The sequence below is a fragment of the Cricetulus griseus genome, chromosome 2, assembly GCF_003668045.3.
Source record: "Cricetulus griseus strain 17A/GY chromosome 2, alternate assembly CriGri-PICRH-1.0, whole genome shotgun sequence".
Taxonomy (NCBI): Eukaryota; Metazoa; Chordata; class Mammalia; order Rodentia; family Cricetidae; genus Cricetulus; species Cricetulus griseus.
In genome coordinates, this window is record NC_048595.1 from 133,014,456 (window position 1) to 133,029,741 (window position 15,286).

The 15,286-nt window shown below is 38.6% G+C and overlaps 1 long non-coding RNA gene across 1 annotated transcript in view; it reads left to right on the top strand.

Moving 5' to 3' along the window:
* LOC118238332 overlaps positions 1-14,604 on the top strand; it is a 31,312-nt gene extending 16,708 nt beyond the window's left edge. Inside the window, exon 3 of the long non-coding RNA XR_004768297.1 lies at positions 13,911-14,604. This is a non-coding gene — a long non-coding RNA (uncharacterized LOC118238332). The remainder of the gene's footprint in view (positions 1-13,910) is intronic.
* Positions 14,605-15,286: the final 682 nt, after the last annotated feature.

Consider the following 15,286-nt stretch of genomic DNA (forward strand, 5'->3'; position numbering starts at 1 on the left):
AAATCATAGAAGAAAACTTTCCCAACCTAAAGAAAGAAAGACATGCCAACGAAAATAGAGGAAGTTTACAGAACACCAAATAAAGTGGACCACAAAATAAAATCCCCATGCCACGTAATAATCAAAACCCCAAACATACAGAATAAAGAAAGAATATTAAGAGCAGCAAAGGAAAAAGGCTAAGTAATATATAAATGCAAACCTGACAGAATTACACCTGACTTTTCCATGGAAACTCTGAAAACCAGAAGGTCCTGGCTAGATATTCTATGAACACTAAGAGACCACAGATGCTATCCTAGACTACTATACTCGGCAAAGCTTTCAATCACTGTACATGGAGAAAACAAGATATTCCATGACAAAACCAGATTTAAACAATAATATCCACTAATCTAGCCCTACAGAAAGTACTGGAAGGAAAAACGCTACGCTAAGGAAGTTAACTATACTCATAAAAATACATGTAATAGATAACCCCACTTTACCAAAACTCAAAAGAAAAAGCAGGGTAAATCCATACGCAATAACACCATCAATGACAAATCCAAAACAAACAAGAATTAAAAAACAATGTTTCTTAATTTCCCTCAATATCAATGGTCTTAACTAGCCTATAAAAAGACACAGGCTATGGGGAGCAGAAAGGATATGTGAGAGGTAGGGCTTTAGTTGGGGGGATGGTAGGAGAGGAGGGGAGGGAGAGGGAACTGGGATTGACATGTAAAACAATCTTGTTTCTAATTCAAATAAAATATTTAAAAAAAGACACAGACTAACAGAATGGATATGAAGACAGAATCAGTCCTTCTGCTGCATACATTAAACATACCTCAACTTCAAAGACAGATGGTACCTAAGAGTTAAGGGTTGGGAAATGATTTTCCAATCAAATGGACCCCAAAACAAGCTGGTGTAACTATCCTAATATCCTAACAAATTAGACTTCAAGCTAAAATCAATCAAAAGAGATGAAGAAGGACACTTCATATTCATCACAGGAAAAATCCATCAGGATGAAGTCTTAATTCTGAACATCTATGCTCCCGAAACAAAGGAACCCACATTCATGAAGGAAACATTACTAAAACTCAAATCATACATAAAACCTCACACACTTATAGTGGGAGACTTCAACACCCCACTGTTACCACTAGACAGGACCACCAGACAGAAACTTGACAAAGAAACAAAAGAACTAACAAGTTATGACACAATTGGGTTTAACAGACATCTATAGAACATTCCATACAAACACAAAAGAATATACCCAGTTCCTCATGTAATCTTCTCTAAAATCCACCACATACTTGGCAATATAGTAAACCTCAATTTAAAAAAAAGGAATAACCCCCTGTATCTTATCATACCACCGTGGTTTAAATTGCAGAAATCCCACAAACTCATGGAAATTGAACAATATGTAATTGCAACATTCATGGGTCAAGGAAGAAATAAAGAAATTAAAGACTTCCTAGAATTCAATGAGAATCAAGACATGGGACACTTGGAAAGCAGTACTAAGATGAAAATTCAAAGCACTAAGTGCACATATGAAGAAACTGGAGGATTGTCACACTAGAGAATTAACAGCACAACTGAAAGTTCTAGAACAAAAAGAAGCAAATTCATCCCAGAGGATGATAATCAAATTGAGGGCTGAAATCAATAAAGTAGAAACAAAGAAAACAATACAAAAAATAAATATAATAAAGAGTTGGTTCTTTGAGAAAATCTTCAAGGTAGACAAACTTTTATCCAGTCTTACCAAAAGGCTGAGAGAGAATATGCAAATTAACAAAATCAGAAATGAAAAGGGGGACATAACAATGGATGGTGGGGAAATCCAGAGAAACTTCAGGTAATACTTTGAAAACCTGTACTCCACAAAATTTGAAAATCTAAAGGAAATGGAAAATTTTATGGATAGATATCACTTACCAAAATTAAATCAGGAACAGATAAGCAATTTAAACAGACCTATAACCCCTAAGGGAATAGAAGCAGTCATCAAAAGTCTCCCAACTAAAAAAAATTCCAGGGCCAGATGGCTTCAGTGCAGAATTCTACCAGAAATTCAAAGAAAAGCTAATACCAATATTCTGCAAAATGTTCCACACAATAGAAGCAGAAGGGTCATTGCCAAACTCTTTTTATGAGGCAACAATTACCTTGGTAACCAAGCCAAAAAGACACAACTAAGCAAGAGAACTACAGACCAATATCCCTCATGAACATTGATGCAAAAGTACTCAATAAAATACTGACAAATTGAATCCAAGAATGAATCAGAGATATAATCCACCATGATCAAGTAGGTTTCATCCCAGGGATGCAGAGATGGTTCAATATATGAAAGTCTATCAGTGTAATCCACCATATACACAAACTGCAGAAGAAAAACCACATGATCACATTCCTAGATGCTGAAAAAGCCTTTTACAAAATCCAACACCCTTCATGATTAGGGTGTTGGAGAGATCAGGGACAACAGGAACATACCTAAACATAATAAAAGTAATATACAATAAACCAACAGCCAACATCAAAATAAATGGAGAAAAACTCAATGCAATTCCTCTAAAATCAGGAACAAGACAAGGCTGTTCATTCTCTCCGTATCTCTTCAATATTGTACTTGAAGATCTAGCTAGAGTAATAAGACAACAAAAGGAGATCAAGGGGATACAAATTGGAAAGAAAGAAGTCAAACTTTTACTATTTGCAGATGATATGATAGTTTACATAAGTGACCCAAAAAACTCTACCAGGGAACTCCTACAGCTGATAAACACCTTCAGCAAAGTGGCAGGATACAAGATGATCTCAAAAAATCAGTAGCCCTACTATATACAGATGATAAACATGCTGAGAAAGAAGTCAGAGAAATATCACCCTTTACAATAGCCACAGACAACGTAAAACATCTTGGGGTAATGCTAACCAAACAAGTATAGTAAGAATTTTGAGTCTTTAATCAAACAAGATTCCAGAAAATGGAAAACTCTCCAGTGCTCTCTTGGATAGATAGGATAAACATAGTAAAAATGGCAATCTTGGCAAAAGCAATCCAATTCAATCTCCATAAAAATCCCAACACAATTCTTCACAGTCCTTGAAAGAACAATACTCAACTTTATATGGAAAAACAAAAGACCCAAGATAGCCAAAGCAACCCTGTTCAGTAAAGCATCTTATGGAGGCATCACCTTCCCTGACTTCAAGCTCTATTATAGTGCCATAGTCCTGAAAACAGCTTGGTATTGGCACAAAAGTAGACAGGTAGACCAATGGAATCGAATTGAAAACCCTGATATTAACCCACATACCTACGAAAAACTGATTTTTGACAAAGAAGCTTACATTATACAATGGAAAAAAAGAAAGCATCTTCAACAAATGGTGCTGGCATAACTGGATGCTGGCATGAAGAAAACTGCAGATAAATCCATGTCTATCACCATGCACAAAACTTAGGTCCAAATGTATCAAAGACCTCAACGTAAGTTCAGCCACATTGAACCTCTTAGAAGAGAAAGTGGGAGGTACCCTTGAACAAATTGGTGCAGGAGACCGCTTCCTGAACATAACACCAGTAGCACAGACACTGAGATCGACAATTAATAAATGGGAGCTCTGAAACTAAGAAGCTTCTGTAAGGCAAAGGACACAGTCAACAAGACAAAATGGCAGCCCACAGAATGGGAAAAGATATTCACCAACCCCACATCTGACAGAGGGCTGATCACCAAAACATACAAAGAACTCAAGAAGCTAGCCACCAAAACACCAAACAATTCAATTAACAAGTGGGGTACGTAGAAGAATCTAAAATGGCTAAAAGACACTTAAGAAATTGTTCAACATCCTTAGCCATCAGGGAAATGCAAATCAAAACAACTCTGAGATACCATCTTACTCCTGTCAGAATGGCTAAAATCAAAATCACCAATGACAGTTCATGATGGAGAGGATGTGGAGAAAAGGGAACACTCCTCCACTGCTGGTGGGAGTGCAAACTCATACAGCCACTTTGGAAATCAGTATGGCGGTTCCTCAGGAAAATGCGAATCAGTATACCACAAGATCCAACAATTCCACTCTTAGGCATGTACCCAAAAGATGCACATTCTTACAAGAATATCTGTTCAATTATGTTCATAGCAGCATTATTTGTAATAGCCAGAACCTAGAAGCAACCTAGATGCCCCTCAACTGAAGAATGGATAAAGAAAATGTGGTATATTTACACAATGGAGTACTACTTATAATGGAAAAAAAACAATGGAATCTTGAAATTTGCAGGAAAATGGATGGATCTAGAAGAAACCATCCTGAGTGAGGTACCCCAGTCATAAAAAGACAAACATGGTAAGTACTCACTCATATATGGATTTTAGACATAGAGCAAAGGATTACCAGCCCACAATCCACACCACCAGAGTAGCTAGAAAACAAGGAGGACCCTAAGAGACACATACATAGTCCCTTGAAGAAGGGGAAAGGGACAAGATCTCCTGACCAAATTGGGAGCATGTGGGGAGGGGAGAGGGAGTTAGGAGAAAGAGAAGGGGAGAAGAAGAGGGAGAGGAGGACATGAGGGAGCAGGAAGTTCTAGTGGGGGGGGGGAAGAATAGAGCAGAACAAGAAATGAGATACCATAATAGAGGATGCCATTATAGTTTTAAAGAGAATTCTGGCACCAGGGAAATATCCAGGTATCCACAAGGTTGACCCCCAAATAACAATCTAAACCAAGCTGTTAGCTCTTAGCCTAGACCCACGGGGGAGGACCTAGGCCCTGCTCCAAATGATATGACAGACTTTGAAGATCCCCCATGGACGTCCTCACCATCCCTGGGGAGTGGAAAAGGGATGGGACAAGGGGTTGGTGGAGGGCAGGGGAGGAAGGGAGGGAGAGGGAACTGGGAGTGACATGTAAAACAAGCTTGTTTCTAATTTAAATTAAAAAAGGAAAATAAACTGTGAAGTATGAGATTTCCTTCTACTTGAAGCTTCCAAGTTAGCCTTCTACAATTTTCTGGACCATGGTAGAGGACATCAGCCTCCTGGGCTGTAGATCAAGAACTGTATCAGTTACAATACAAAATCAGCTTGAAATTCATGTTTGTATCTGTTCTCCAAGTTGTAAGGAAAAGGGAATGTTGTAGCAAAACTCTGAATGTGCAGTAAGTTTGTGTCCCTGCTGAGGAATCTTACCATTAAGGAACTGAATTTTCTTAATGCACTGCAAACAAACCCATCCAACTTCTGTCCTGAAGAGAGACAATATGCTTGTTACATTTCATGGCAAAGAAACTCACTTCCTCCTCTAGCAAGAAGTACTGACATTTGTGAACAGTCTAGAACATAAGATGATCAGTGTTCCTACTCGCTGGTGATAAATTTCAAAAGAATTAAAATTACCTCCAAAATGCATATTGTTATAGATTGATATGGTAACCTCATCTAGGTTCATGTATTGAAGACTTAATGCTGTCAGCCAGCAGCTCCATTTTGGGAGGGTGTGAAAACATTAGGAGGCAAGGAGTGGCTGGAGGTATTAGTACCCAGAGGAAACGTAAGTCCTGGCCCTTGCCTGTTCTTTCTGCTTCCTGTCCTGCACAATGTGAACAACTGTCCCCAAGTTCCCACCCTGCTGCTGTGATCTTTTACCTTATACCCCTCAAGTAGCTCCAGATTAAACCTTCTGAAACCATGAGCCAAAATAAAGCCTCCTTCCCCGAAGTATTTTGGCAAAGTATTGTAGTCACAGTGACGACAAAAAAGTAACTAATACAGTTATAAATTCTGAAGACTACTGACTGATCTTTGACTTTAATGCTTCCAGGGTCTCCCATATTAGAGTCTTCCTGGTCTCTTCATAAAGAAAACAAATGATAGGGGTTCCTTTTTTTTTTTTTCTCTTCACCTTCTGTGTGTTCTAGACCTTCATTAAATCATGGAATGACACCATTTATAAGAGTTAATAAGTCCCAGAGATGTTCATAGTGGATGCTAGGTCTTGTTTGTTTTGTTGTAATTGTTGTAGCTCTCAGTGACACCATATGTGGACATGAGAGCCCAGAGTGTGCCATCCATTGGTCCCATTTGAGCAAATTCCTAGACTTCCAATCTGTAGGATTTAACCTTGGCCAAGTTTTTGAAAGATAATGCTGTGTAGTTCAAGAACTTTTGTACAGAATGAAAGAAACATTCTCCACTAGCAGGGTTTGCCTTCTTGCCCCGAAGCTTCACCCTAAAATTCCAGAGAGGGTGGAGAACATAGCCTAAAGTCTGAAAGCTAATGCTTACCTTCAAGTTCCTAAGCAGAGATTGAGCTTCTGGGATAGATACAATATTCTGAAAGCCTGAAGACAAGAAGAAACTTTTTTCAGTAAAAGGGACCTTTGGGCTCTAGAAGAGAGCATTGGAGTGGGTCACTTAATCTTCATGCCAGGAGGCTATATAAAACGCTCCCCTTGGAAGTAGAAGCAGATACCCACAGCTAAACACTGAAGGAGGGGTGATGAGCAAAGTGGACAAGACCAGGCTAGTGAAACCCACAGAAACAGCTGACCTGAACAAGTAGGAGCTCTTGGCCCCCAGACTGATAGATGAAAAACAGCATGGAACTGATCCAGACCCCATGAATGTGGGTGTCAGTGAGGAGGCCTCGGAAATCTATGGGGCCTCTTGTAGTAGATCAGTACTTATCCCTAGCATAGGAATGGACTTTGGGAGCCCATTTGACATAGAGGGATACTCCCTTAGCCTACACATGGAGGGGAGGGCCTAGGCCCTATCCTAAAGGATATGACAGATTCTGAAGACCCCCCCCCAGGGAAGGCCTCACGTTCCCTGGGGAGCAGAAATGATATTGGATAAGTAGGGTGTTAGTGGGGGGTAGGGGAGGAGGGGAGGGAGAGGGAACTGGGATTGACATGTAAAACAATCTTGTTTCTAATTTAAATAAAAAATGGAGGAAAAAAAAAAGCACTCCCCTTTCTGAACTGCCATCCTTATCTCATACTATGAACAGAGAAAAGACAAGATCCAAGTGGAATTTGAGAGTTTTCACTTAGACCAAAGTCTGTGTTTTATGTTACCAGTACTCCTAAACTAACTTCAGTCTGAGTCTAAAGGACTGAAGAAAGACTTTTTGAAGTATCCGAGAGTCACTCAACTATTAATTTCAAATCTGCTATCCAAGTAAGCATGTTGGCATACTTCACCATGGGATGTATTAAATCAGAAGCATTTATGATTATCGGCAGTATAATGCACAGTCACTTGCAAAGCCCTAGGGATGCCTGAGAAGTGTTTGAAATTTGTCTCAGGTATAATTTCTTTCCTAGTGCGATCTTCTCTGTGGCTTCAGTTCTCTCACTTCTTTATTTAGTAACGAATTCTCCTTAAAGTGTTAATTGATGCATTTGCTTCCCCCAAGAGTGTTTCCCAGTCCCTGAAGGCAACTAAACACAAAAGCTCTTTAAGGGGAAGAAAGAATATAATTATGGGGTGCAAAATCTGAGGCTGACTGTAGAGATATTTTGGGGTAGTAGAGAGGGCTTGCTTCTCTCAAATTATATATCAGAAGTGGCTGCCTACTTTCCCCCCTGAATTGCATTCGTTATTCCTGACTCCCCAGAGTGCTAAATCAAGGAGAGAACAATGTTGGAGATTTACTTTTCTCCTGCCAGACTTCAAGGAGAATTATTATGGTCAGGTTTTCAAATTCCTGTCATATTCTCCACTCCTGCACAGGTCTGAAAGTACACCATTTAGTGTTGATTTTTTCCAACTATAAATAATTACCAACTCTAAGATGCTATTTGTTTCTTTTATTGTTGGTATTCTCTTGCCTTGAGATTTGTCAAATGAAATATTGGTAATTAGGCTGGTTCCATGGACACAATTCATTCTACTTTGCTTAGCAGCTTGTTCAGCTTTAACAACATTGTTCTAAAAGTAGGTCATTGATTAATCAATCTATTTCCTACATGATAAGCATTGACTATATCCTTTAAAAAAAGCCTACAAGCTCTCCTTGACAATTAGCATTGGCTAAATACTTAATTTTAGCCTATTTCCCTTCATGAGTTTGCCTATTACCTTTATTGTTACAGAAAGATGTGTAAAACTTTATCTACATTTAAAAAATCTTTATCTGCTATTTAAAAATGTTTCTATACTATGGTCAAGCACCTTCTGTTGGGCTTTGATCCTAATAATCCTAATAAATTTAGATATACTTGAATTCTTTCCTTTTCACTTTGCTAGAAGGGATTGTATAAAATTAATTTGAATGTTTCTTCAATTTTCTTTTATGTTATCTAAAACCCAAACCATTTAATGTTAAAAATTGCCACTGGGAAAAGCTCTGTATCCATTCAGTCAGGCATAAATGTTCTTATATGCTTGCTGCATAGGCGATTTTTATGTTCCTTATAGTATCCCTCTGAAGACGGAAGCCACATACTATTTCCCTAGTAAACATGACAATAGATCATAAGGAAGCCATATAATATCATTTACTTGTTGCCAAAAATCATGAAATGAAGCAGGCCTATAACACAAACCTATACTTCATCCTGGAACGAAGCAGGCCTGTAAAACAAACCTATACTTCACCACTCAGAGGCTGAAACAGGAGGATTGCAAGTTAAAGAGCAGTTTGGGCTACAAAAGGAGACCCTGTGTCAAAAAAAATAAAATTACTATCAAATGTTTCTTTCCCTGAGGTGTCAAGAGAATTGATTTTTCAAATTTGACATAATGATGAATAATTGATAAAATCATTAATATGAAATTTCTCTGTACCTTTTTCCCATAAGTTAGATCATGTAACTACATTTACTACATCAATACATAGTGTACAGCATATGGTAACAGGCATTTTTAAAAAATAAACTACACATAATTTACCTTAGAAAGCATATTCCTTCATGAAAAAGAAAATCAAGTGCCTTTGGCTGCAGAGCTTCTTAGAGATGTGCAGATCAGTGGAGTCTGGCCAGCTGGTCATGTTGCTTCCATGCCCACAGGAGAGCTCTGTCTGCCCCAAGGGGGCATGGCATCTTCTTTGATAGCACAGCTCCTTTACTTACAGTTCTTGATAAGCTGTAAGTGGCTTCTCCCATTTCTCCATTGTTTGTTTTATTTCTCTATTATCTATATAACACACTCTTTATAAAACTTATTGAAAATAACACTTTTTTTCTTTCCTGAAATCTATCTGGAGCCCTAGTTTCTAGTTAAAAGGGCAACCCCATTTACCCATCACAAAATTTAAATGACACATATTCAATTTAACAGTTAATTTACTTCATTCTGTGCACACCTCCATATATTCTTAAATCCCCAAGGGAAGCATTATTGTGTTTTTACACAATGAAAAAGGATGATTTATTTAGACACCTACCCCTGGGTGGTACCATTGGTTTGGTAGGTTGTTTGGCCTAGTTAAGGAGAGGGGAGCCCTGAGAATGGGCCTTTATGGTCTATAGCCCAGTCCCACTTGCAGCTCTGCTTCCTGGTGCAGTACATGGGAAGAGAGGCAGTCTCAAGCTCTTGACATTAGCATTGAGCCTGTGTTTGTTTTGAATGACAGTGGCTACATAGTCTCATATGTTTGAGTACTTGCTCCCCAGTTGGTAAAACTATATGGCGAGAATTAGGAGGCATGGCTTTCTGTTTTTAATTAATTTTTATTTAAATTAAAACAATCTTATTTTACATATCAATCCCAGTTCCATCCCGCCTCCCATTCCCCCCACCATTTCCCATCTTACCCCCACCAGGGAGGGTGAAGCCTCCCATGGGGGATCATCAGAGTCTGTCACATCATTTGGGGCAGGAACTAAGCCCTCCCCTGTGTATCTAGGCTGAGAGAGTATCCCTCTATAGGTAATTGGTTCCCAAAGTCCATTTGTGCACTAGGGATAAATACTGCTTCCACTGCTAGAGGCCCCATATACTACCCAAGCCCAGCAACTGACACCCACATTCAGGGGGCCTGGTACAGTCCCATGCTGGTTCCCCAGCTGTCAGACTGGGGTCCATAAGCTCCCCCTTGTTCACCTCAGCTGTTTCAGTGGGATTCCCCAAAATGGTCTTGACCCCTGTGCTCATCTCTCCTCCCTCTCTACAAATGGATTCCAGGAATTCAGCTTAGTACTTAGCTGTGGGTCTCTGCTTCCACTGCTGGATGAAGGCTCTAGGATGGCATATAAGGTAGTCATCAATCTCAATACAAGAGAAGGGCATTTAAGGTAGCCTCTCCACTATTGCTTAGATTTTTAGTTGGGGTCATCCTTGTGGACCCTTGGAGATTTCCCTAGTGCCAGGTTTCTCCTTAAGCCCATAATGGCTCCCTCTGTTAAAGTATTTCTTTCCTTTGTCTCCTTCTCTATTCTTCCCCCAACTTGACCTTCCTGATGCCTTATGTTCTCCTCCCCTCATCCTCTTTTCCCTACCTTCTTCTCCCTCCCCCCATGTGCTTCCAATTAGTCAGGAGATCCTGTCCCTTTCCCCTTCTTGGGGGTCCAAGTATGCCTTTCTTAGGGTCCTCCTTGCTTCCTAGCTCTACTGGGGTTGTGGATTGTAGTCTGGTTACCTTTGCTGTATGTCTAATATCCACTTATGAGTGAGTAATACCATGTTTTTCTTTCTGTGTCTGGCTTCCCTCACTCAGGATGGTTTCTTCTAGTTCCATCCATTTGCCTGAGAATTTCAAGATGTCGTTGTTTTATTCTGCTGAATAGTACTCCATTGTGTAAATGTACCACATTTTCTTTATCCATTCTTCAGTTGAGGGGCATCTAAGTTGCTTCAGGGTTCTGGCTGTTACAAATAATGCTGCTATGAACATAATTGAACAGATGTCCTGTGGTATGATTGTGCAAACAAGTGAAAGACCTGTGTGATAAGAACTTTAAGTCTTTAAAGAAAGAAATTAAAAAGATACCAGAAAATGGAAAGATCTCCCATTCTCTTGGATGGGTAGGACCAACATAGTAAAAATGGCAATCTTATCAAAAGCAATCTACAGATTCAATGCAATCCCCATAAAAATTCCAGAACAATTCTTCACAGACCTTGAAAGAGCCAATACTCAACTTTATATGGACAAACAGAAAACCCAGGATAGCCAAAACAACACTGTACAATAAAGGAACTTCTGGAAGCATCACCATCCCTGACTTCAAGCTCTATTATAGAGTTATAGTAATGAAAACAGCTTAGTATTGGCACAAATAAGAGAGGTAGACCAATGGAATAGAATTGAAGACCATGATATTAATCCACACACCTATGAACACCTGATTTTTGACAAAGAAGCTAAAAATATACAATGGAAAATAGAAAGCATCTTCAACAAATGGTGCTGTCATAAATGAATACTCACATGTAGAAGGTTGCAGATAGATCCATATCTATCCCCATGCACAAAACTAACATCCACATGGATCAAATACCTCAACATAAATTCAGCCACACTGAACTTCTTAGAAGAGAAAGTGGGAGGTACCCTTGAATTCATTGACACCACTTCCTAAACATAACACCAGAACACAGACACTGAGATCGACAATTAATAAATGGGAACTCTTGAAACTGAGAAACTTCTGTAAAGCAAAGGACCCAGTCAGTAAGATGAAATGGCAGCCCACAAAATGAGAAAAGATCTTCACCAACTTCCCATATGACAGAGGGCTGGTTTCCAAAATATACAAAGAACTCAAGAAGCTAGTCACCAAAACACCAAATAATCCAATTGAAAAATGGGGTACAGATTTAAATACAGAATTCTCAACAGAGGAATCTTAAAATGGCTGAAAGGCACTTAAGAAATTGTTCAACATCCTTAGCCATCAGAGAAATGCAAATCAAAACAACTCTGAGATACCATCTTTCACCTGTCAGAATGACTAAAATCTAAAACACTGATGACAGTTTATGCTGGAGAGGATGTGGAGAAAGGGGAACACTCCTCCATTGCTGGTAGGATTGCCAACTTGTACAGCCACTTTGGAAATCAGTATGGCAGCTTCTCAGGAAAGTGGGAATCAGTCTACCTCAAGATTCAGCAATTCCACTCTTAGGCATTAACCCAAAGGCATGGCTTTCTTTGCTGGAGGAGATGTGTCCCTTGGAGATTTGAGATTTTGGAGGACTACCACTATTTGAGCTAGCTCTCACTGCCTCCTGCTTCCAGATCAGATGAAGATATGAATTCAGCTGCTACTTACTCCTGCCATCTGCCACCATGTCATTGCTCCACTATCAGAAACTCTAAGCTCGTGGAACAGTGAGTCCAATTACATGCTTTATTTTATAAGTTGCTTTGGTCATGGTGTCTATCACGGATATAGATCACTAACCAAAACAGACCCATGCCAGCTGCCATGTCCTTCCCTTCCACAATGAACTGTTTCTCTGGCACTATAGGCCAAAATAAAGTGATAAACTGCTTTTCTATTAACAAAATGTTTACTTAAAATTGTTTTATTTTGTAGATCATTATTACCTTTAATACAAAACCACTTTGTATTATGCAGATACAAAGTTATACCCATCATCTCAGTGTTTCAGATTCAAGTGAGAAGTTATCTAAATTACAAGGAAGAAGAATTACAGAGTCAAGGCGTCTCCAGATTAGCAGGAAGCTGGCATGTCTATGGCATGTCTAGCTTGTACTACATCCCTCTAGTGGGGGATGTTTTAGAAAAGAGATTTATCCCTGTACCTCTCTCAAATTCATGATAAATTAATGAGACTAACAACTTCTTCAGTTACATATTTGAAAATAGTCATAATCATGCTTGCTAACCCACATTTCTTTAGGCTAAGAACTCCAAACATAAATGTCAAACATTTGGTTTTGGTCAGGTTTTCCAAATGTAAATCTTTCTAAAATATGCTATGCCCCCAAGTGAGTTCAGCTCTTTCACATACAGTTCTGCAAATGTTATGTAGAACAGGATTGTTTCTTTATAAAATGTAAATATTTTTAATGTTTCAATTCAGAGTACACACACATCAAAAACTAAGCCTTGAGAATTACACTTACCAAAGATAGTAAACAAAAGCTCCAAAGAAACATATCCTCTAAAAAACAGATAAGAAGAAACTAGATAACAGCACCAAAATGATAAATAGAAAATTTATAGTGGAAGGAAGTAAAATAAATTTGCACGATGAATTGTGTATTATAGGGTAAATCAGGATGTATAGCTAAATAGCTCAACACGTTTCTTGCTTTCAAATTCTTTCTGTATAGACACTGCATGTCCATGTTTTCTCAGGGAGCCATGAGTGGTGTGAAATTTACAGCTAAGATCCTTTTCTGTGCATTGCTTCAAGGAAATGATGGAAGAAATTTAACTTCTAGAACGTGGGTAAAACTATTTCCAGCAATACATATACTTGTTATTCTACTGATGTGTACACTATCCTTTGAAGACAAAATGCCACAGATACCATGACTATGGGTATAGTGCTAAGCAGACCTTTGATGACTGGTTGCCAACATGTAATCAGGACTTTAGGTGATGACAATTTACTACTCCCTTAAAGAAGACTAGAGAGAGCAAAGTACTTTCTAATTATACTTTCCAGTTGTTAAAGAGTTCCTTGGCATTACCAATGTGTGCATAGGAATTCACAGTAAAGCCTAAATTATAAATCAAAATCTTTCAGACTCAGACTTAAAGGAAAAGGAATATTAACAATGTGTACCTTAGCACGATTTGATTGTAGCCGGCAGAAACTAAGCCTATCTAACTGAGGCAAAATCTACTCAATAGTTATGAAAAAATTTAAGACATTTGGGCTTGAAAATGGGTATGAACTGTAGATTAGAGGGCCACCTGACAATTTTCTCATGGCAGGAACTGTTTTTTCAGGATGTGACAGACTCCAGAGGTTGTCATTCCGTTCATCCTTCTGCTCAAGAGCCTACTTGCCCATCAGAAAACTCTTTAGAAGTAATCATCATTTTCAGCAAAATAGCAGACTGGAAACTAAACATACAACAGTCAGAGGTTTTTCTGCATACCAACTTGAGTTTACCAAAAAAAGAAAGAAAGAAAGAAATCAGAAAGACACCAAAGAAAGAAATTGAAGAAGACATTAGAAGATGAACCGAACTTATATGCTTATGGCAGAATTAATATTGTGAAAATGATGTCACTAAATGTTATCTATAGAATCAATGCAAGTTTTATCAAAATCTCAATCACATTATTTACAGAACAAGGAAAACCAATCCTACAGTTGATATGGAGACACAAAAGACCCTGAATGATGACAGCAATCTTTAGCAAAAAGTGCAATGCTAAAGGTATGAAATGTGATCTCAGATTGTATTGCATATCCATATTAACTATTCAGCATGGTCTTGCCATATAACCTACCTTGTACAGCAAAGGAATGGAATAGAGAAACCAGAAATAAAAGCACATAGCTACAGCCACTTAATGTTAAAAAATAAAGGTGTCATAAACTTACATTGTAGAAAAGGCTGTCTTTTTCAAATGGTGCTAAGAAAACTGGATTTCTCCATGTCAAAAGATAAACTATATTCATACTTCTCACCCTACACAAAATTAATTCAAAATGGTTCAAGGACCTTAATGTAAAACTGGGAACATTGAAACGGAAAACGGAAAACATAGGCAAAGGACTTCAATATACAGGCACAGAGAAAAACTTCCTGGAAAGGATTGCAATGACATAGGAAATAATCCTAGAAATTACTAATTGATTGCAAGAGTAAAAATGATTTTACCTAGCAAAGAAAGATTCATGAGTAGTAAGAGATAGTCTAAGGAATGGGAAAAATGTCTTGTATGAGATGGGGATCTCTAGAAGAATAGAACTGGTGTGTGTGTGTGTGTGTGTGTGTGTGTGTGTGTGTGTGTGTGTGTGTGTGTGTGTGTGTGTGTGTAGGGAACTAATTGCATTGGCTTACAGGATGTGCTCTGTGTAGCCCCAAAATAGCTGTCTCATACTGGAGAGACCAAGACTCTAGTAGTTGTTTATTTCATGAGGCTGGATGTCTCAGCCATTCCAGTCTGGCACTGAAGGTCTGGAGGATACCTGGAGAGCTGTTGGTCTTCACCTATGTTGGAAGAAGTAGCCTCTACTATTTAGTGAAGGAATGCTTCAACAGGAGAAGAGATAAATTTGCCAGTAAGAATGGGACAAGCAAATAAAGAGTAAATTTACTTATTTCATATTCTTTTATCGGGGCTGCCACCAGAAAGTCCCTACCATATGT